At 42.2% G+C, this 22133-nt stretch overlaps 1 protein-coding gene across 1 annotated transcript in view; it reads right to left on the bottom strand.

Annotated features, from left to right (window-relative positions):
• Window positions 1-11532, bottom strand: part of flrt2 (fibronectin leucine rich transmembrane protein 2) — a 29426-nt gene extending 17894 nt beyond the window's left edge. The window contains exon 1 of the mRNA XM_048986033.1: window positions 11264-11532. The gene's annotated coding sequence lies outside the window, so the exon portion shown is untranslated. The remainder of the gene's footprint in view (window positions 1-11263) is intronic.
• Window positions 11533-22133: the final 10601 nt, after the last annotated feature.

Below are 22133 nucleotides of genomic sequence, written 5' to 3'. Positions count from 1 at the left end.
ATTCCTCTCTAAGCCCAAACGTGGGGTAGGAGACACTGCGCACGTGACAGAAACAAAAAAAAAAGCGGACTAAATTTCAGAAATTAGGTGTGTCTTACTGGACCAGCAGATTCTGTGTCTGCTGATTGAAGTCCTGCTGTACTTTTAAGCTCCATTTCATAAAACTACTCACAGTGCTAATAAATGTAAATGTAAAATCTGTCCTTCTGCAAGGATTGGATTAGGAGGATTTATTTCAGTGAACTTTTATTAGGAGAATTTCCTTTTAAATTAAATGTGCACAAATCTTTGGATAAAAATGGATTGGAAGTTCAATTTTACCATCATTAAATGCAATCTTTTTTATTTGACTTCCTTTACACTTCCACAAGAGGGTATATGGGAATATTTGCTTTAAAAAAAAAATAAAAAAAAAATATATATATATATATATATATATACACAGTTTAAGTCAAAGAAAAATTATTGAAAGATAAACATTTTATATTTGAACAAATTCCAGAAGTCTTGGAAAATATATCGTAGCGTCTGAATATTTCCACAATGCAGTACAAACTCTTATTCTGCGTCTTTTGCTTTGCTATTTATTTCAAAGCCATATATGAAGTGTAGAGTCATTTATATATATTTTTTTATATTTCATATGTTGTCGAATAAAAATGAGTAAACAAATAATCTGTGCACACACCCACTGCCCATACACATACATCAAGGCCACCAACTTATTAAGGCCGCTACTGAGACCAGTTGCTCGTTCCATGGGAACCAGATGCAGTCGTCTCACAGCTGAACAGCGCAGCGCGCTACCACGCGTCTTACGTCACCTGAGCCATGGGAAAAAAATACCGGAGATGCAAAAAGGTTTCCTCGAACACCGACGAGGTGACTTTTCGAACAACAAAGGCGTTGTTCCCACTGCACATTCCTGTGTTTACTGCAATAAAGGCGCAGAGATAATGTGCTCCAGTGCACGGTCAGCCGTTTGCGTCAAGATGTCCATTCACACGCACACGCACATCCGATCTCTGGCATCTCACCTACAGCACCGACGTAACCTTTCCTCCTATCTTCAGAAGGGATTTTCTCATGAGTATCTTGTTGTTCCTGGCTGAAACATGGAAGCGGTTATTACCATTGTCAAGGCATGTCGGGGGAACCGCAGAGCCAGAAATGCGGGCCGACGCCGATCCTCCGCCAAGCATGAGCGGACTCGCGGCTAAGACCCAATGACGGACTGGACAGGGAGGGATGCTGTGAGAATGGGGCCGGTGATTAGCGCCCGATGAAAAGGCAAATACGGTGCTGTCACGTTTCCTGTAGGCTTAGCGGCCGTGCGCTATGCAGGAACATGCCTCAGGGCTTTCGGCCTGGCCCACATCCAGTCGAACTGATAGGTTAACAAGAAGAACTTGTTTTTCTTTTTTATCAATAGGCTCTTTATGCTTTCTGTGGTGATGGGGGGAGCTCACATATACAGCTTGTGTTCATGTCCCGCAGCCATCAAAAGATTCCCCCACTCCGGCTTGACTTTCCCTTCGCATCCTGTATAAGTGACATCAGTACTGAGTTTTTGTTAATGCTGTTTATTTATTTTTTTTAAGATCTGCAACCAAGCTGATGAGCACAGGTCTGTCTGCATGACAACGGAAACACCCTAAAATCCATTTTTTCGCGGAGACTTTTTCATTTCTTCTGACGGTTTGTTTGGCCGTTAGGTGAGAGACGCCTGAAAATAAGCTGACCGTGGCGATGGTGTCAGCGAGAGACGGCGGCAAACCGGTTTTTAACGGCGTTTAATTACTATCTGTCACCCGGAATGATCACATTTCAGCCCGCTGCACTTTCATTGTTCCCCAAATATTTTCTCTCAAGAAGCCAGAAGACAACTGGCCTGCCCATCCTGGTAACACGCTCAATGGAGACGCGTGTTTAAAGTTACATGCCGCATCTTGCCTTTCGAAAGGCGACACGATGCTGAATGGATGAATACTTCGTTTTATTTTTGGGTCTTTGCCTTTGGTTTATTTTACATACACTTATTTTTGTTGGCTGAACTGATTTGTTTATTTAATCTCCCTTAGTAAAATTCCCCTTAGCTAACTGCTCATTTTTATCAAGACAAGGCGGTGACACATTTCAAGAACGGAGGGAAAAAAGATTGACTGAAAAATAGCAAAGAAACAAATAAAGCTCAAACTTCTAATAAATAATCTACAATCGCTCAAAGTGGAAGGCTTTAAAAACGATAATACCAGACATTTTCCATATGATATAAATACATCTGGCATTTGAATTAAGAAGTGTTTATTTTGACTACAGAGGTTATTAAAATGATCATCTCTGGGACTCTGTGTTGTGTAGTAAGTATTTCCTCAGATGATTCATATCAAAATGCATTGTTTGGCATTTAAAGGCCAGCATTTCTGCAAGAGATAGCTATCCAAATAACACTAATATGCTAATGTTGTCTAAATGTCTCTCCAGTCTAATTGCATTGAAATAATTCATTAGTAATTTTTTTTTTTTCAAATTACAAATTGTTAATTTTGTAAAAATAAAAAGAAACAGCCTTTCATTTCTGATGCTTGTCGATTGAGTCATTCTTCCCAAAATCGAGGGTCGCGGGGCGTGTGCGAGGCGTCCCCTCTGGGCAGACGGCTGGTCATCGCAGTCGCTCAAACTGTCACGCGGCAGAGGTGTGGTTTGACCCCAGCGGCACGGCACCGGGCCGCGCGACTCCCGGACCGGCCAGGCGTGAGAAATATGTACTGAGACTAGGGAATGATGTAAACCCACATCACTGAAACTGAGAGTATGAAAAATGCTACCCACAGTGTACTTACAGTACACTGCCCAGACTGGAATAATATCTCTTTATCTGAGAGCCAGGTAGGTGGTTTAGGCACAGCGAGAACAGTAACAGTATTAACAAATTTGCTTCACTTTCAACTGAAAATACGCTCCCTTTTTAACACTTACTGAGTGCTGCTTTGGACCTGCAGTACTCCATTATTTCACTACTATAACAATACTGCAACAAAGCATGCGAGCACGCTCCGTTCCGCGGCCCTTTCCTGCGCTTCCCGAAGCCTCACTTGCTTGTCAGGAATGCAGCCGAATCTAAACGTGTGTTCTTGCCGAGATTTCTGCTGCAGAACACTCTGCAGCTGATAGCCAGCTAGACATCATGATACATATATATATATAATTATTCCACAACCTTTCATAAAAACAGACACCAGTGGAAGCAGGAGGGAAAGTGAAAAGGGTTGTCAGAACATTCTGGAGAAGGAACGGAACACAACGGTCCTGACATTCCATCACAATACATCAGTGTTCCGTAACAATAACCTTAACAATAGACAAATGAGAGTAATGGATTTGTGAGCTTTAGTATAAATAAGCAGCATTAAAAAGGTTATAAGGCCTTACTTACTATCACTCGTGCTAGGAGGCCCATTCATTACAATGCATAAAAGCATATTTGAAGTTACTCTGGTTGATCTCAGTAGGAACATTACTGCGTGGGGCTCCTGGGGGCGAAGGCCTACCATAATCCAGTTAAACACTTGTGAAATCTCGGTGACAATGTGAGCCACCTCCGTTAAATGTTGTTACAAACTGCCCCAACTTGCTAGACCTTTCCATTCATGTTGCAGCTGTTAATGGGCTCATTCCAGCATACAGATGCACAGACAAGCAACACACTTTTACTACAGAGAGATAGCAGTGCAAAATAAGGAATTTGCCCCCCACTCCCCTGCCCAGGGCAGGTTTCTACCCCTCAGGTCACCCTCACGAGCCTCATTTCTTTTCCCTCCCTTGTCCTCTGGGGGGTGTCTGACATTCAGCCCTGTACTCTCTTCTTCCCTTCAATCACAGGCCAGGTCGTCCCCCCCGATTAATAATTGAAATAAGTGTCCCAAATGTGACTATGTCAGCTGGATGTCATAATGAAGCAAAGCTTACATCCATTTGACGCCGAGCTCCTGTTTAACAAACTACTCCACTAATGTGACACGAATCCCGTCAATACTTTCTGGGAGCACATTGTCATTCATGCCCAGGGTGTGGGCTCCCATCACAGTGACTATGCATAATACACAGTGTTTTTCACTCATTGTACACCCCCCTCCCCCCACGCATTTGTAATGTCTATTTTTACCTAGCTGATATCGTATTTTATTTAAAAACCTCATATGAAGTTACCAGTAATGGTAAGTGCTCTTCTAGTGCATACTCCTCACGACGGCCATGACAGGAAATGACGTGGTGAGACTCCGGTCTGCACACAGCAGATTTCCATCATATGGTGTCATAAGGGACCTGATCCCAAATTTTGAACCTCATTTTATTGACAAATAGCCTAGTTTAAAAGCTGCAGTTGAGTTCCTTGGGAACATCATGCTACCCTGACCTGCCCACCGGAGGGCAGACGCTTTGTAGGGCAGGTGAGAGATCTGAAGCTCAGAAGTGGGGGGCGAAGTACAATAAAAAGTAAATAATCACCGTAATTTAGTTCAACGGAAGCCCGGCCCCATCAAAGGGGAGCCACTGCGGTTTTATTGAACCGTAAAGACTTCGACGGCCTGGTGAGCAGAACCAGCCATGGGTCCACACAGCCAGAGCGAGCGACTGCTTCAGTAACGAGGCCTCAACCCCATTACGCAGATAAGCGGCAGCGTTCGTGCCACTCACAGGGCGAGGCGGCGACAGGGACCCGCTAACGTCGCCGCAGCACGCCGACAGATGTCCGAGAGGTAAACAGCTTCCTGTCACTGCCTCCCCCCCCCCACCCCCCACCACCCAATGTGAGACAGTCAAACCGTCGTCACGTAATTCTTAACCAAAATGTATTTTCAGAGCGGGAGCAGGATTTTAAGTGCTAGCAGATGGAAAATAAATGCCTGCCATTTAAAGAAAAAAAAGTATCATTGCCAACAGTTCATGAGATTATTACGGTGCTTTCTGTGGGGGCGTTTTATACTTCATAGCATCGCACATCCATGTTTTGTTTCATTTTTTATTAGAAATATACATCATATATTAATGTATTCGCGCATTAATGAATTAAAGCATTTCGTTTTCGAACTGAAACCACAAAAATCCATAAAAAGCACAAGTTTTGTGACGTGATTATGATGGTTTGCATAGAAAAGTCCTAAGGTTAGAGCTGTCTCTGACTGGGCCCAGAAACACGCCGCATCATTCCCTCATAAAATATTGATGCCAGAAGGTGTTACCCACCTGATTTTTTGGCTTTGAAAGTTTCTCAAGCGATAATAACATGTGCAAGCTTATTGAACTTATAAAAGACACGTCATGTGGCTGAACTGGAGTAAACTGACATATTTTCAGTAATGAATGTGAATTTGCATCCTAATTTAATTCATGGTTTTCAGGTGGCTTTCTGGTGCTACTTAACGCTGTCAGAACATTTTCCTTCCTCACAAACCAGCCCTTTCAATGAGTTTATAGTCAACAGTGAAGATCCTGACATAAATGCACCAGGAATATAGAGAATCACATTCCTGTTAATAGATGTGCCTTTCCAAGGAAACATTAAATTATCACAAAGACGGGATATATTTTGAGTAAGCCAGTCCTTCAGAAACACAGAAGGCTGTCATGGATAATGTTGTCCTCTGTCGAGAGATTTGCCATCACGAAATACCCTTACTTCCGTCGATTTCCACAGCAGTGTTTTAAGTTACTCTCGCCGAACTGTGATCCTACCTCGGCATCTTGACACCAGGAACCTGCCGTCCGTCTGTCTGTCAGCTAGCTTAAGGCCTCATTTCTCAGAGTGTACATTACTCGTATATAAATGGAAAGTGCTTGACCCTCGAGTCATAATTTACTGCGCAGCCTTAGTCCCTCTCTAATGGTTGCTTTCTCCTAAAAGTGCAAGCCTGAAGAAACACCAATATTTTATGTCAAACGTACTCTGGCTTGTACGTCGTGGCAGGCCGATGGATGAGTGGTCGCGTAGGGGGGGAGGGGGAGGGCAGAGTTTAAGTAGTGCGCCGGTATTACCGAAATAAAAGCGCGTTGTGTTTCTGTAGAGAAATCGTTGTGCTGTTACTCTTGCTGCCCCACTGCAGCGTTTCTGTCTGTGCATCTTTGATTGACATCAGCTTGTAACAAAGTGTTGCACGATGCCTCTATCATGCCTGGAGTGAAATGCTGTGAAAACTAAAAAACCATTACTTTAAACAACGTTAAAAAAAGGCTACAATTTAATTATTAATATACTAAATTCTGTCATCTGGTTTCAGGGAAGCGTCTATCGAGCCTTCGTCCGAGTCTACTGCAGTTTTTATCGTTCTGTTTTTTTTCTTTGTACTGTATGCTGTCATCCCATTAATAGCTTTAACTACTTTTTATTAGCGTTTACTATTATAATACTGTTACTGGAGGTGATTATGTTTGTGTTCTCATTCATAATTCACTTTCACGTCAATTAAACGGGTTCATTAAGCAGCTGTAATTTAACAATGTAACACAAGTAGTCAAGACTTCACTTTTTGGTTGACGTCCTGAACACAGTGCCTTGTACTAGCCTTTGGGTATTGAAAAGGACCCGTATGGGATAATCCGGCAAATATTTCAGACACAGATACGTCTGGACTTGCCGCATAACATCATCACACATCACTATCAGGTGCACATCTCCTCTCTGATTTTGAAGTTGCATGAAGATACACTAAGGAGGATTTGGGAAGTCGCAGTGACGGGCTAACATCGATGTTTCGAGTGATAGTGGCCTTTGAGATAAATGCAGTGTACAAAGGGGGGAGGGGCTTTTTCTTCACCATGTTGACTGTAACTGACCCGCTCTGCACTACGCCAACACAAACTGACTCACTTCTTGGAATCTTTCAATTTGCCGTAATAAATCACGGTAGGAAGTGGCGGGAGGCCTTTCTGCTGAGGGTCTGAAATTGAAGCCGTTGCTGTGCTGGGTCGCCGCTGGACAAATCGGGTGGGCGATGTCCACAATTGTGAGCCCCTCTGCTGGAGCGGACATGAGAGAGGGGGACAGAGACATGGGACCGATGTCACAGATGTCATTGAAGGTGTGACGGACGTACCATCCTCCCCCATCGTTCACTGTGTTCACATTAAACAGAAGCTAAGACATCCCACTGCCAACAGCAGTCAGTATCTATACCAAACAAACAGGTTTTTCTCAAACACCAGGTGCCGGTCGGAGAGCCGTCCGGCTGTCGTCCGCTAAAACTTAACCCAAGCCTAACGTATTTTTCCTAAAACGTAACACGATAAAAGTTATTTGAGACTTCACGGTTCATACCGCAACTGGAAACACAGACGAAATCGAGTGTGTCACCCCGCTGTAACGCAGGCAGAATGAAAACAGCCAGGCCCGTAATTTGTCTCACAGGTGTTGCCGTTTGTTCATAGACCGTCAACATTCTTAAAAACATTATGGATTAAATGGAAGCATTACTGGATACCTTTATCAAAAGTTAAATGCAGCTAAAAAATAATTATACAGGTGTCTGCTTTCAATTTGCTGGAATTTTTTACGTGTACATTGCTAAGAATATAAAAAAGTACAGTAATGTCAGTCTGTATCATATTGTCAGTTTTGGGTAAATCAGATGATCCTCTAGAATGTTAGCAGCATCATACAACTCATATATAAATAAAAACGCGACAGGCAGTCTGGAGGGAGAACAAACGCTGTGACTGGTTCTACCTGCATGAAAGTTGTGTCTGCGACACATATCTAAGGATCAGTGATTATCCTGATGGCGTGAATGTGTTTTAAAAACATGTTGTTTTTTTTATTTTTTGACCTTGATGTGTTCTTATCTTTTGACGGCCAGGTTACATCGGCATCTGGAACGGCGGTAGTGGATATATCACCGATCCAACTGTATGCCGGTTTACATCGAGCGAAATGCCCTTCAAATTCAGGAGTTCAGGAATAATCATTACCGATTAGCTATTGACAACAAAACAACAGAACAAGAAAAAGGAGTATTCAGTATTCCTTTTTTAAACTATTGGTCATTTGTGATCCTGTGATTTTTTTTAGCGAATTCCCATTCGGCAGATGGAGAGGGGTACCGCTCAGCTAGCGCCCCCTCATCTCCAACCCTGGAACAGCAGTACTCACTAGCGCCCCTTCATCTCCAACCCTGGGACAGCAGTACTCACTAGTGCCCCTTCATCTCCTACCCTGGAACAGCAGTACTCACTAGCGCCCCCTCATCTCCAACCCTGGGACAGCAGTACTCACTAGCGCCCCCTCATTTCCAACCCTGGGACAGCAGTACTCACTAGCGCCCCCTCATCTCCAACCCTGGGACAGCAGTACTCACTAGCGCCCCCTCATCTCCAACCCTGGGACAGCAGTACTCACTAGCGCCCCCTCATTTCCAACCCTGGGACAGCAGTACTCACTAGCGCCCCCTCATCTCCAACCCTGGGACAGCAGTACTCACTAGCGCCCCCTCATCTCCAACCCTGGGACAGCAGTACTCACTAGCGCCCCCTCCTCTCCAACCCTGGGACAGCAGTACTCACTAGCGCCCCCTCATCTCCAACCCTGGGACAGCAGTACTGCGGCACCCGCACCACACATCCCACCAGGCTGTCGGCAGCACCGAGCCGCCTCATGCCCGAGATGTGAGGTCAGGAGCTCTGCTTGCTCAACGGCTCAGTTACGGCCAGCTAATCAACTGAGCGTGGTGTCGTAATTCGACCCAACATCCCGCTCTCCCCGTTAAATGCCAGTAGTGGTGGGTGTGCTATACCAGATAAGCAACGGTGAGTAGACAGGCGTAAGATCCACATACAGCACTTTATGTTTTAACGAGATGATAACATAACCGGCTGTGGCTGCACTGCCACGAGGAGAGGAAGTCAGCAACATGCAACGTTTGCGTTCACTCTGCGTGCCGGGCGGGACGTGCGAACGGCGGGACAGCTCGCGGTCAGCCTCGGCCCTGGTGAACGAGCGAAAGCCTTCGGCCCGGGAATGCGATTCAAGTTAAATTAGCTGACTGGGACCCAAACAGAAAGCAGAGACGGAACACTAAGTCGGCCCATTTGCCAGGCCAGAATTCTGCTCCAGGGTTTCCTGACTGCACTATTAAAGAGCACAAAACAAATAACAACTGCCGGCCAGACCTTACACAGGCCCATAAAATCTCAATCAAAATTAATTCAGTCACATGTTCCCTGACTTCGGAATTATTTTCCTGCCAAGAAGAAAACAAAAGTCGACACATTCATTAATAGCGGCAAATGCTGGAACACTTTCTGAGCGCGTTCCCTTGGCTAATGGAAAACACCAGGTTTCTACAGTATAACGATAAGCATGACTCGGCCCGTGATTCTTTATGGAGCGGCTTTGTGAAAATTAGCGTATTCTGCTTGCTGACGCAGCAACAACCGAATATATAGCTCAAATGCACAAAAGTGAACTTAGAAAATAAATATTTGCTCTGAATCTAGTTACTGATGCTGAAGCAGTATTAATATACCGCATTTGTAACATATAAAGTTTAGGAAATAAGTACAGCATAATTTAAACTGGTTTGTCATAAGCTGTACATATATAAATATCTGTATATTTAATGTTATGACATCATAAAGTATGTGATTTGCAAAGTTTTGGACCTTGTTTACTATGTAACTCCTGCCCGTACATAAAATAACTGAAATGTCCAGTCCGTGTCCATTTGACTATAAATTAAGTGCTTTTAGGAATGATGGAATATGAAATAATTTAATGATTTAAAAAAACATTATAATTTAAAATGTTTCAGTGAATTCCAGGCCAGATTGTGATGAAATACCAAACACACACTCACTCGCCCCGAACTGACAGTTCATTTAGTCACAATGTGTTCTTCCTACATATTTCATAGACACCTTCAGGCCAAGTCCTACTTTAGATAACTTCTAATTTACTGAAGTATCTCAGTTCTGGTGAAAGACAGAGAGCGAAGTTTGAGGCACGATGTTATTTTTAAACTGTTCCAGTAGCATCAGTACAAAATGAAGGCTACGCAAGCATCTGTTTGTACAAAACAACCGCTGTATTGGTATAACAGATTGAGAAATGTACATAATCCACAGAGAAAGGATTCAGCACAAGACGAAAGCTACAGTTAGATACAGTCAAGTTATATGACGAGGCGTTGTGAATTTCTGGTTTTAGGTAGTTTGCTTAACGTAAAATTATCATTTTTATTTTGACGACTGTATGCGAATTTGCCTTTTTAATTATAGGATGATTACGGGATTACTGACAAATTACACTATTACATTTCAACAGTATTGATTTCATGAGCAGAATAAAAAAGTTTTGGCTAGACTTCTCTCCGAGTTAGTAAAACCGAATCGCAATAAGCCCTGCAAAGAGCTTCAAATGTGTACATTTTATATGTGCAGTTTCGGTTACACCTTCTTTTGTCTACAGTGCTGTAGTCACTCCAGCATTTTTCAGGTACTAAAATTAGTGCCTACAGAGATAACGTGGTTAATCAGAGAAAACCAGCAAACTCCATAAATTCTCCGTGTAACAAACGCCAATGTTGGATCAGTACTTGGCTGTCACTCTGTTTCACCTCCTGCGGTGAATTATTTCTAAATTTTTAGAGGCAGGATGGATGAGAATCAAATCTTTCCATTATTTGCCCCTAATGTTTTTTACAGTTTAGAGATGTCCGGCACCCATCCCATAGATTCCTTTTAGCGCTGGATGGTCTGAGACTCGTAGCGGCCACTTATCACGTTTATTTCACTCAATAAAACGGGCCTGTACTTATTATTGTTACAGTTAGATCAATTTAACTGACTTAGGGATTTACTGGCGAGTACGCAAAGCACAACGCCGGTAGGCTTTTAAGTGCGTGTGCAAATAAAATAAAAATGAACAGTGCATCACCATCATTGTGCCAGGAAAACCAGACACCATCTCAATAATTCAAAAAAGCAAAAACTATTATTTTACCGTATCAATTAAACCTTAAAAAGTACCTCTAAAAGTTTAAGCTTCAGTTACTCAACAAACATGATCAACTTCAGACTGCCGACAGTGTCGTTTGATTTTGCAGCGACTTTGTTCAATTATCATTACACTGATTATATTTGCTTTTCCCGACTGTCATTATAGTTCTTGTTTAAATAAGCCGAAACAATTAAACCCGGAGCAGCGGAGCAGCCCGATCGTGTCCCAGCTCGGTCACTGGGTCTCTTAGGTACCTGGCGAAGCGGCGCTTACCTTAAACGGGCTGATCGCAGCAAACCGCCTCCGGTGCGGTTTAGTCCTCGGCTGAGATGGGAACGACGCTTCTCCGCTTAGTAGCGCAACTTGACAACTTTCCGGGAGACGAGGCTCGGGAGAGGAGCAGCGCGGAGAAGCTGCGGACCGCGCTGGGAGACAGAGACGCCCACTTCTCCGCTCCTCCGCTTCCTCTCCCCTGGAGAGCCTTAACCCTTCGCCAGCCGGCTAAGGATGTGCCGCCAGAAGTACAACCCGCTTCAAAACATTTTCTTTCTTCTTTTATTTTCCGTTCTTGCTGTCCGTAAAGCCCACAGATGCGGCTAGTTCTCTGAGTGAAAAGGCCGAGACAGGGATGCCAAGGGGATAGAAACAGGACTGGCGAGGTAAAGGAGCTTTCAGTGTTGTAGGGACTGTGATCTCCTGCTCGGATGGGATTTTCCTCCAAGGAGTATTTAGGCTAGTTTAACTTTTGAGTAAAAAACAAGTAAGCAAGCAAAAAAACAAACAAGTAGTAATAATAATAATAATAAAAAAACAACAATAATACATTATTATTGCATGAATTGAGGTGTGCGTGCAGTTAAAGCTATTAAGCAGGATAAGAAACAAGACCTTCTCTCTGAGTGACAGCATACAAAATGACCCTAATTCACATTAATTATTGAAAATATGTTAGTTTATTCGAGTTCAGCTACAGACTGTGCCTTCTATAGCTTTAATGAACTTGCACGTGTTATAATCCCTTGAGAAACTTTAAAAGCCAAAAAAAAAACAGGCAGGGAAATGTATATGATACATAGCAACAACAACAATAATAATAATAATTATTATTATTATTATTATTCATTATTATTATTATTCATATATTTAGACTTTATTTAATATTTCACTATACTTTTTTTTCTGAAACATACAAACTAGTGAATATTTTTAATATAAAAGAATTGACAAAATTACTTGTCTGCTGCTCTGCAGACTCTCGCCTCGGGTGCCAGAACAGCCAGAGGTGGCCTGGCCGTATGGAACACCGCTCACAAATGTACACCACAAGTCATCACACAATGATAATGATGTTTCTAAGCTCTGAACAGGTCCCCTTATTTAAGATAATCAGGGCCTTGAGAGACAACACAATAGCAGTCCTTCCCCTGAGACTCTTCAAGCAGAACTGGTAGACCAGTAATACAGAGGTTACTACAGCAACTTTGGAAGTTTGGTGCTGTGTTTGCACATTTGTAACAGAGTAATGCATCTCGTATCCGTATATAGTAACCAGACGGACTTAATTTGCATATCGTACAAGGTATGAGATAAATGGGTACGAGACGAACATTGAGATACGCGTTATGCTTTCTGTATGCAGATTCCTGCTTCAGTATGTGACAGGGTAATGTCAATGGTGTTATTTTTATTGCCTGCGCAGTCGGAAGGCCAGGGCATGGGCCCCCGGTGATGCTGACTATCGAGGGAGTGGATTTGTGAAGCCGGCGGTGTTTTATAGCTCACATCCACAGGAGACTGCTGTGCCGGACCTTGGGGGAATGCGTCTCAAAGCCAGATGTGCTCTCCTTCCCCGACCCTCAGCGCTCAGCTTATCTGGAATCACACTGTGGCGGAGTTCTGTCACCTGGCCGGCCGATAGCAAGTCAGAGCTCAGCAAAACATTCAGTATCTCCCATGTTTTGGAGACAAAATACAAATGTTTATATGGTGCCACGCTGTCTTTGCGGGGGTCTTAATTAAAAGCATATCTATAGCCGTTTATATCGATAAAATGTTGAAGAACCAAAAATACAAAACAGCTTTTGAAGCTGGTCTTGTCCTGCTGTTTCGTCACACGGTTTTCGTTTGTGCATCTTGTGTTCAGCTGTGTGCCCCCCCCCCCACCCCCGTGTCCAGCACTCCCCCCCCCCATGATCTCCGGCTCTATACGCTTCATTTGCTTACAGCACACACCTTGCTGAGTGGTCTTTCGCCGCTGGGATTAGCCATGGATTTCCATCCGGGCCCGGAACGCCACACCACATCTGCTCCGAGTGTTTTTACAGATGAGTTTCTCGGCGGACACACCCTCATGCGCCTTTTGTGGTTGTTAGTAAGATGCCTGGTATTTTTTATCTGTTTTTTAAATGTTTTTTTTTTGCTACTGGGGTTATCTTTGTCCCTAAATGGTCGTTACACCGAAAGGGCTCCGAATGGAATCTCCTGTGCCCCCTGAAACGAGCCTGCAGAACCTTTGTTCATTTGTTAATTTTCACATCCATAAAGTTTTTTTTTCCTCCAATAACTTTTATGTGCAGATTAATTAAAATAGCAGCCAGCAAATTAATTCAGAGTAAGAATGACTTATAAAAAAAAAAAAATCACTATTATATAACTCATGGGAAATTAATGGAAAATCTGTGAAATTTAGAATGTGAATGTTAGAATAAAAATGTCTTTGATGCGTTCTAAATTACATGTGTCATTTACTCATAAGCATCACCCATCAAAACGTAATTTTAGCCATTGTACAGTGGGATTTAAAAGGAGAGGAAAAATATATTACAACCTGTAAAAATTTAAAAATAGCTCTGTACACGTCATTTCTCCCAGCGAGGGGCGAAAGATCATTTTTGGACATAAAAAAGTAAATATATGAAAGTAAATATAACTATTCATCTCCACCAGCAACAAACTGCTAAACATTAACTGCTAAATTCCATCTTTCCAGTTTCTATATTTTGCATAGTTCTAACATTTGTGATGTCATAACGTAACATTTTCTAGTTACTATGGATGTAAAAAAAACACACTCCCACAGACGGAAAAAAACAGATTATTAAGGAAAACGTATTACCTTCCAGTTGATTACAACACCACTTATTTGCATAGTCAGAGCTGAATCACTCCTGTTCCAAGCATGATGGGAGGAGAAGACATGTGGGAAAAGTTGTTGGTTGCTATGGTGATGACCAGTAAACAGACCTGCATTTGCCTTATTAAAAGTACACCAATTTGCAAAGCTGACACAGAATAAAAATGACTGCTTTAATGCCACCTACAGAATATTTTGTCTGTAAATACTTTTTTTGCTACTTACTTCAAGCATCTTGTATTATACAAGAATATTTGATGTAATTACATAAGTAAACATGGATGGCAAAAACTACAGGCTCATTACTGTGTATTAGTGTAATAGGGAATAAATACTATTTACTGACAAAAAAGCTTAATTTCTAGAGCTTAATTGCTTGCTGTTGTACTGTGCATTCATAAAATCCATTTTGGTTTGATGTATTTTATGATTATTTCTCCCATTGTTTACCTGCAGCAGTCAACACAAACCTAGCAGAGGCATTACGAGCGAACCAGACGAAATCGAATATCAAACAATGATTCTACATACAAAATCAATTGATACCACACAATTATAAATAGCACATCGAGTAGAAATAACGACCTCTCATCCATCTCCCCCAGAGAATGCAGACCTCAGGAAAGTTTGAAAAAAAAAATGCATGTGTGTATTATGTGGAAAAAAATATGTGAGACGGCTAGTGTTCTGTTAGATTTCAGGGGTCATGACTGGTCGTGCAGGATTCTAAGGCAAATACGCCTCACCTTGGGGACAGAACCCACCTGGAAAATGTCTAGAAGATCAGGTAGAGGGGTGTAGGAATATGACAGATACACATAAAAAAACAAAATACTAAAGAAACACAGATATGAGCATCTACAGTCTTCACTGGGCCCGGCTGCAGCTGTGGTTGAGTTTTAACCCTATGTACCATATGCTTGTTTAAGCAAAATACTTACAATCATTTAAAACCAAACGAGAAGCTTCATACCCAATAGAAAACAAAGTACCATTACTTCTGCAAAGTACAAAATTATCCAGTTGCAACAGATGATCCATTTCTGCATTCAGGTAAAAAGATTACAGGTACATCAATGAACGAGATATACAGTGATAAAGTGAGAGACAAATAAAACCGACACATTCCTCATAACTTTACACCTTATAATTTGCGCTGTAAAGAGATAATAAATGATAAATTCATCTAAATGATTTTCAGGTCTCCAAGAGTCAAGCCAGGATGAGAAATGTGGGTTTAAAGACTTTAACAGTTTTGTTTCTTGTAGGCATCACACTTATGACCACGGCACAATAAAAACATCCAAAGTAAATTTAAACACAAGTTTATTGAGTACAGGAATGCCCCCCCTCCCCCCACCGCCCCCATCTTCCCATCCCTGGCCCCCTGTAGCATAATGAGCCCCGAATGAAAAGCGAATTCGAAATCTCTCAGCAGTGGCCTTCTGACGTGACACTTTTAAGCGCCGGACAGAGGCGTGTGCCTGGTTAATTGAAACATTTGCAAGTCGGATGGAAACATTTCATGGGCAGTGAGCCACTGAAATGCTTTATTCCTGGAGGAAGTGACAATGAAACACAGCACCTGGAGACCAGGGGGGGTCACTGAGTCATAAACCTTGGAACGTGTTTAAGCTTTTCACCATGCTTCCTCTCTCCTTTACATACTCTTTATTAGGAGTAGCTTCTGACTGTATGTTGACCGTTATTTACTTTTTTGACGTTCCTTGACATCCAAAGTCTGTTTATTTTGGTCTATGGCAGGGGTAAATGTCAGTTTATTCAGCAAATGCTACTGAAAGAGGAAACTTCTCCAAAACATCCAGGGCCAGGCTCGTCTAAAAACAGAACACCATACTACCATTGCCATTGCAATGACTGTAGAGTGTTTTAACTGAGTTTTTAATTGCGTTTAACGTACGGCCCGGTGTTTGTTGATAAAACGTTGCCATGTTTGCCGCACACACTCCAGCTATTTTTCCGTATGTGCGAAATGTCAAGATGCGAAACAGGAGTCAAATAGACTGTGGCAGGATGATGAATTCACAGCATGCTGTAAATCAAGGAAAGATTTATTTTGGAATGAGTTAACCGGCGGTGATGGGTTAATAATTGTGAACCAAAATGTTATTGGAGCCCAGCGGAGTCTTGCTTTTTCCTTGATTTTTAGCATGCTGTGAAATGTATGTCATTTCAATCACTTCACTTGTTGATGTGCCTTCATTTGTATTATTTTTATACGCCTGTATCTTTACTGGTGGCACAGGAATAGTAGCTCATAACGACAGAACATTATGGATCTCTTTCTTCCTTAGGTTATGCGCTCGGAAAGTTCAGCGCCTACGCTCACGTCAAATCTTAAGCCTTCTCCCTTTCTTCTCCTAGCAGTCCTTCAAAGTGTTTACTGCTCTATGTTCAGAGTATTTCAGGAAACCAAGAGCCCTGTATTATTTAAAAATGATGCTCTCATTTTAACATCATTGGGCGAATGGATTCACTCTTCTTCCCCATGTCTTATTTCAAAAGCAAATCCCTGATTCATGTACAGAGGAGATGAAGCATTTTATTTGGAGCTTGAGGTATCCGTGTAGCGGGCAGTCCTGCGTGCCTAACGAACATGAAACCAGCCTGTTTGATCAAGCATTGTCTGCTCTCAGACACCCGGCCCACTAGAATGCATTTGATAGCCGTTTGATACGCTAAAATATTAATAGATGCAACCAGACCAAGGGAGATGGCATTAAGTGTCTAAAAGGCTGTTGTTTTGTCTCTTATAAACCAGGAGCCTACAGCATGGGATTATGTAACATCTCATCCATGAATAATCTGTGATGAAATACAGAAACAAGTGAAGATGAAAATTTTTGGATTTTTTTTCGCCAAATGAAAATTGCATATTCGTCAATATGTTTAATAACATTATACTATACAAGTTCTGTTTTATGATTAATTAAACCGCAGTATAAAGCGGAACGGTATTTAAGAAGGTGCCCCTTAACATTGCCTGGCTGGAAAAACTCTCATATTTCTTGGCTCTTTTTGAAGGTATAATTGCTTAGAAAACCACAAGCTTTCATTTTAACCTCTATGCGGTCTTATCATTTGCAATAATGATTATAATGATCAACTTTGCTTATTCATACATTAACAGATACAGACTCGGCAACTGAAACAGTTTTCCAAGGCCCTACCTTTTTTGCTCTTTTCTGCATTATTCCGAATGTAATGAAGATGGAGAATCATTAAACCTAAATGCCGCAACGGAGGAGTATCCCTCTCACTTCAGATGCCAAGCATAACAGAAGGACGACGCAAATGAAGAAAAATACAACTTAGGACTAAAGTCAGACATTAATCAGACATAAGTACTTATATTTGATTTATGTGACAAAGTCTAGAAAAGCACAACTGTGGTTGGGGCAGTCAGGGAAAGGAGTTGGGCATGTGAGATATGTAATGTCTACCTCAGATGAACCTTCATTGCGCTGTCCACTCTAAATGTCAGCTTCGTACCGCAAGTAGCCCAGTGGTGCCATAGAATTTCCTCTCCAGACATGGCCGCGGAGACTGATTTACATTTTTTAAATATTTCCCAAGAATAAGCCCTTTATCCAGCCTGCTTACTTTCATGTGACCAATTTGCTCATTATCACTGGACACAGCCAGACCTTTGTCATTATAAATACATCGCAGTCAAAGTTAATTGGCATTGAATGAAAAGGAGCTAAAAGGTCAGTTATCTTCCATCTATCGATCTATAAACAAAGATTATTACTTGCACTGAAATAAATCTACGTTTTGCTACCTAAAATGGCAGGACTTGCTAATATTTCATATTGCAGAAAATAGGTAAAGCAAAGCATAGTTTCATATATTCTGCAAAATGATAGACTTACAAGTCTGTATGCAGTACAACGCTAAAAACTAGCACCACTGTAAAACGATTAGGTTTGAGGTGGCATTTGCTCTGTTGTAGAGTATGCATGCATACAAAGCTGGGTGCACTGATTAGCTCTCTCTCTCTCTCATACTGTGTTTATGGAGCTGGGAATGTGGTTCTCATAAAACGTAATGGAATTAATAGCATTTGCATTACGCACAAACACTTTAAAGTATTGTCTAGGCCCACATTACTGATGGGCCTACTTCCTCGATTAAGGAAACGAGTTCTGTCATTAGGTTCTCATTTGCAGCTCTAAGACTGCCCCCCCCCCCCCCCGCCAGCTCATTAATGGACCTGCCTGCTGGTCCCCTTAGTCTTATGAGCAAGTGGTGAGATCGCTCTTCCCAAAACGTCCACTTGTCTGCTATGGTCTTGCGGCCATCCCGCCTGTCATCTGGGGCTCCCTTACAGTATTACACACATGAAAGAAGTGTTCTAGGAGGCATCGTGTGATTTAACAGAATTTAGGCCATGACTGGAATTCAGGCAGGAATCAGAAGGAGGGGTTGCTGTGTCGTAGCAGTGAATCATAAATCGGTATGTGTTGCCCATGACGGACGTGACGTGCTTTTCTCCTCAGACGACGGTGTTATGGAAGCTCTCTTTGGTGTGGTACCACCACTCGGTACATGAGTAACTCTCGCTCTAAAACTCTGCACTACGCACAAACACATGCACACACCCACACAGGCCCCGGCACCTTTTACAAATCACCTCCTTCCATTAAATCTCTTAAAAATGTGTCGGTTTGGAAACCAGACAGGTGTTGCAATTATTTTTTTTTTGTACCGAGCATTCTTTACTTTATTTGGTCATAACTAAGATTTTGACTTACTTCTTTGGGGTATGGCCGGTGAACCCTGGAACCTACAGAACTATATTTGGGGAGAGCTAACGTCTCAGGTAGGTCCAGCTTCAGGCTGTTTCACATCTTAATCACAGATTGCATGGCTGACTCACCTCGCAGGCCAGATACAACAAAGGCTCTTCTGTCCGGACTTATGAAGTGAACTATGTTTGGCTAAGCGCTTCAATGGGTTAGACAGGTGAGGTTTTCATTCGGTGGGTTTTAAGCTTGTCATTCTTGTGTCAAAACCTCTTGTATAGTGCTGTGATTTTGTAAGACTTATGACATAGGCAGTCATCACTTGACCAATTCAGCAGGACCTAAGCATATAAACAGTACATGAGAAGTTTGTAAATGTACTGTAACATAATATACTGCTACATAAGAGTATGATGTAATGCGTATGAAATGTGTTATGACACTTTTTTGACACTTGATGTTACTAATGTACAGATGAAAATATAAGACTTTTTCACCTATGCACACACACACACAGTTGCGTGAACATATCTTCATGGGGACCGCTTATTCATTTCTATGGGAAAAATGCTAACGCTAACTATGACACCCTTAACCCCCACCCACCTAACTATAACCATAAGTATCCAAGCAAAATACAGGAGCCTTTGCATTTTTAGTTTTTTCATTGCAGTCACAGATTTTTATTAAGAACTGGGAAAATTGTCTCCATAAGGCATGACGTTGTGGGGACATTGTGTCCCCATAAGGTAAGGCATACGCGCTCACACACACACACCAATCAGTCATAACATTAAAACCACTGACAGGTGAAGTGAATAGCATTGATTATCTCATTACAATGGCACATGTTGAGAGTGCTGTTATGTATTAGGCAAGTGAACAGTCAGTTCTTGATGTTAATGGGTGGGAAGCAGGAAAAATGGACAAGCAAGGATCTGAACGACTTTGCAAATTGTGATGGCTGGATGACTGGGTCAGAGTATCTCCAAACCAGCAGGTCTTGTGGGTGTTCCCAGTATGCAATGGTCAGTACCTACCAAAAGGGGTCCAAGGAAGGCCAACCGGTGAACCAGCGATGGGGTCATGGGTGACCAAGGCTCATTAATGCGTACGGGGAGCAAAGGCTATAATCTCTGGTCTTATCTCACAGGAGAGCTACTGTAGCACAGTTTTCTGAAAATATTAATGCTGGCTGTGATAGAAAGGTGTCAGAACATACAGTGCATCACAAAGTGGCCGTGCTAACCCCTGTTCATGCCTGAAAGGGCCTGTCCTGCGCACGTGACCATCAGAACTGGACTATGGAGCAATGGAAGAAGGTGGCCTGGTCTGATGAGTCATGTTTTCTGTTATATTTAGTGGGTGATTGTGCATTGTTTACCTGGGGAAAGATGGCACCAGGATGCACGAAGGGAGGGAGGCGAGCTGGTGTGATGCTCTGGAAAATGTTCTGCTGGGAAACTTTGAATCTTGGCATTCATGTGGATGTTACTCTGACACATACCACCTACCTAAACACTATTGCAGACCAAGTACACCCCTTCATGGCAACGGTATTCCCAGTAGCCTCGTTCAGTAGGATCATGTGCCCTGTCACAATGCGAAAAATTGTTCAGGAAAGGTTTGAGGAACATAAAAAAAAGAGTTCAAGGTGGCCTCCAAATTCCCCAGATCTCAGTCCAATCCAGCATCTGTGGGATGTGCTGCACAAACAAATCCGATCCATGGAGGCCCCACCTCGCAACTAACAGGACTTAAAGGATCTGCTGCTAATGTCTTGGTGCCAGATACCACAGGATGCCTTCAGAGGTCTTGTGGAGTCCATGACTCGATAGGTCAGAGTGGTCTTGGCGGCAGCAGGGGGGCCTACACAATAGGGGCGACGAGTGGCTCAGCGGGCTCAGCCTCTGTGCCTGTGATCAGACCCATTTCAAGCCTCAGCAGAACAGTCACATGTCCATGCGCACTTGAGCAAGGCCCTTAACTCCCAGCTCCAAGGGCGCCGCAGGCTGCCTGGCCCCTGCACTGTGACCCCAAAACTTTCTCTCACCTGTATATGTGTCTGTGTGTCTCAGGGTGAGCATGATAAGGCAGGAAAAAAAAGAAAAGAATTTCCCCCGAGAGAATAATAAAGCATCACTGTTTTCTTCTATTAGGCAGATAGTTTTAATCACACACACATATATATTGTGTAAAAGTGGTACAAAGTAAAGGCCTTTGATGAGGCATAAACCAAAATGTGTCCATACACGCAGAGCACCTCACTGACTAACCTCCATTAACAATGTGCATTGCATCTGAAGGTCTGTAGATCAGACAAGACTTTTTAACAACTAGTCAAAACATCCAGATGTACCGCTCCTGCTGTGTCTTCAGCCAGGTACTAAATGTGACTTATTTCTTGATGTAATCATGTGATGAAAGTGATCTTTCCAGCTCTAATGCTGCATTGTTATCCCACCACTCATTTGTATAGTAATTTTAATATAAGATGAAAACCTATAAATGGGCTTTAATTATATTTATTGACCAAGGCTGGGAAGATCAGGACCAACGTATCGTGGTTCTGGTGCCCTTTTATCTTTGAGTCATATTTCCCTTTATGAATTGATAATCTTTTGATCTTAGCGTCTTCCATCTCTTTGAATTCTGTTCAGTTCCTCTGATGTTACTATTCATGCATATTTTTATTTGTCTTTAATATAAATCCAAACAGAAGGCAAAAAAATATACTAGGCAAAAGTTTTCATGAGAATTTTTTAACAGCATATAAATATACATAAATACATTTGTGTTCTTGTATGGCCATTTGCAATTCCTGTGCTTTAGTTACATTGTTTCTTTAATATTAATAATAAAAAAACAGTAATAGTATGTTTCTACATTATCCATGTTCACATATTTGTCCACTCTCTCCATAAATTCATGCACATGACTCTCCACCAAGAGACCTACAGTGTGTGGAGTGTAACCTGCCTTATACTGTACCCTGCCAGTCTCACAATGATCCATAGTGGAAAAGTGAGTACCGAATTGGATAGAAGGGAAAATAGAGTATTGACTTCTTGCAATGTGCTGAGTAAATTCCAGTTTAAGAATCCTTCTCCACGTTCTAGATATGTGTTCTCCAGTGAGGTCATTCTGGATCACAGAAATGAACGCACTGTATAATTTAACACTGCAAAACAAAACATCTCTTGATCATTTATTTTCATGATATACTGATAACCTAGACAGT

The sequence above is a fragment of the Brienomyrus brachyistius genome, chromosome 19 (genome assembly GCF_023856365.1).
Source record: "Brienomyrus brachyistius isolate T26 chromosome 19, BBRACH_0.4, whole genome shotgun sequence".
Classification (NCBI taxonomy): domain Eukaryota; kingdom Metazoa; phylum Chordata; class Actinopteri; order Osteoglossiformes; family Mormyridae; genus Brienomyrus; species Brienomyrus brachyistius.
Note: the sequence above shows the minus strand (reverse complement) of the source record. Positions and strands in the feature narration are given on the sequence as shown.